Genomic DNA, 2,500 nt, shown 5'->3' on the forward strand with positions numbered 1-2,500 from the left:
TGCGTGTGCTCATGAGTGCAGACAGCAGACATCGCCTGAAGCGCACAAACACACATACACACATACACACGCACACACGCATGCACACACACACACACACACAGGCACACATGCACACACACAGCAGGAGAACTGTTATCTAACAGGGGTCAAAACTAGGCCAAAACAGGACCAGCACACAAAACAGTCACCCAATCAGAGGACCAGCACAAAGAACAGTTATCCAATAGGAGGACCAGCACACAAAACAGTCACCCAATCAGAGGACCAGCACAAAGAACAGTTATCCAATAGGAGGACCAGCACACAGACCTTATCACCATAATCAGGTCATATGAATTAGATGGGTGCATGTTTCCCTTATAAGATGATTCAATACATATCTAGTTCCATGCTTGGACATTACGGGACATACGGATGATGCGTTTTAATAATGACCAATTCGGTGCGATGCTGTACGATGTAATCTGATACAGTTTGTTTGTTAAATGTAGACAGTTTTTTATCATTACAAATTAAAATAAGCAAAAAGTGCCGTTGTTTACCTTCAAATAGACATGTTTCATAAAAGAAAAACCCCAAGTATTTTTGTTACTTATTGTCCGACCAATAATAATCTAGAAGAATCTAGAAGATTCCATAATTCTAGAATTAAACGTCATTGTTTCGGTTACTTAATGTCAGACAAATGTAACCACCACGTCATTGTGCTAGTGCTTTGAGAGTCACAGGTCTTGTACAGTTAGATCAGCAAGTCTCCCACAGCAGTGTAGTTTATACTCAAGAAGAACTAGCAGCAAAGCTTCACAACTTTAGAATTGGGCCATCGACCGTTCATGGTCCATTTAGACCAATCCAGAGGTCTGTGTACAGAGGTAGTCTCATCTTCAACGTTACAACCGGTTTCTAATTTGTGGTGAATCATTACACACCTTATATAAATATGCCGACATACCATACCAGTCACCTCACCAGTGTCAAATAAACAGCAAAAGACAGAGGTGTAAAATTTGAAATCAACCGAGACATAGTGGCCTCTGCAATGGAGCTGGCTCAGTTCCACTTCTGGCCCTGATGTGGTGGCCCTCAGGCCATAAACTCTGAGTGTGGACTCAAAAGCTGCAGCTGCCCAGTACACGTGAGTCGCCACCAGGGGGCATCAGAATCCAGCCATGTTCAGCAGTGTGGTGCCATCAGAAAATGACTCAGGGCCTGATTTACTAATATGCAATCGCTGCTTAATCTGCGTTCGCAGATTAACGCACGGTATTTTTTGCGCATTTTCTGTGGTATTTATCAAGCCAGATCTGCGCTGGGCAAACTGTGCTTACTCCGCCCTTTAAAGAGCCTGATTTACTAACATTGATTTGCGAACGCATCTTAATCTGCACCTTTGCCAGGCGCACATTAACGCACAGTGTTTCCCCGCATTTTCCGTGATATTTATTAAGCCAGAACGCGCAGGGCAATCATTATTTAGCGCACCGTTAAAAGACTGGAGAACTTGCCAGCAAGTTACTGCCACCATGGAGATTCGAGGAAGAAAAAACTTAGGTTCAGCAAAATAGATATATTGCGAGATAGATATATTGGTTCACGTTCGCTCAATCACTGAACCTGAATGGGTTGTATTGTTGTTTTGCCCGCCATCACCTACAGCGAGATGTTTAAAAGAACACGATTATAAATAATATGCTATTGGTGGCATTAATGCATAAACTGTCTATTATAACAATATAGATGTGTACATGGCGAGATTAATACGTTCTACAAGGGACATGGGTTCACTACAATATATCCCCACTGAAACAAATACATTTACCAAGTAGCCAGGCCTCTCCAAAATCACCGTTGCTCAATCATGGATAGATGGCACTATTCCGGAAGATAAAACTGTCATGGACAGACCACTACCACGTAAGTAATGGTCATGTTGGCATCACATATGACCTGGACATTCATTGAATATGTGTGCTTTCTGTTTCGGTAAACGTGTTCGTGGATTGAAGGTGGGACTGTTTGCATGTGGGTGCGATCAATTTCTCCAATTACGTTCGGAAAGTTTAATTTCATATATATGAAATATACAAGTTGAAAAAAATATTTCTGTTCGCTATCTCTGTCTATGACTTCGCCTTGCTGCTGCCATATCAACGTTTTCAGACTCAGTGGAAATGCGCTTCCTGGTTAAGACGTGCTTTTATGAGGCGGAGAATTAGAACGCAAATCAGTGACGTGCGCTCCCCAGGCAGTTTAGTAAATACCACACAGTTCATCATTGGGCGCACTCCTCCCATTAAATAGCGATTCACGCCTACGTTACCACCCACGTTTCCGAACCATCCCACCTGTTTGCAGGTACACACCCTCAAAGCGTTAATATGCGACTCTACTCAAATGCGCCCCCTTAGTAAATACCGTTTTATGTTTACGGCCGCTATTTTACGCCAGAAATGGGCGCAATCCTGTTAGTAAATCAGGCCCTCAGTGTGGTGCTATC

At 42.9% G+C, this 2,500-nt stretch overlaps 1 protein-coding gene across 1 annotated transcript in view; it reads right to left on the reverse strand.

Annotated features, from left to right (window-relative positions):
• usp53a (ubiquitin specific peptidase 53a) overlaps positions 1 to 2,500 on the reverse strand; it is a 50,317-nt gene that overhangs the window by 3,154 nt on the left and 44,663 nt on the right.

The sequence above is a fragment of the Sprattus sprattus genome (assembly GCF_963457725.1).
Source record: "Sprattus sprattus genome assembly, chromosome: 21".
Lineage (NCBI taxonomy): Eukaryota > Metazoa > Chordata > Actinopteri > Clupeiformes > Clupeidae > Sprattus > Sprattus sprattus.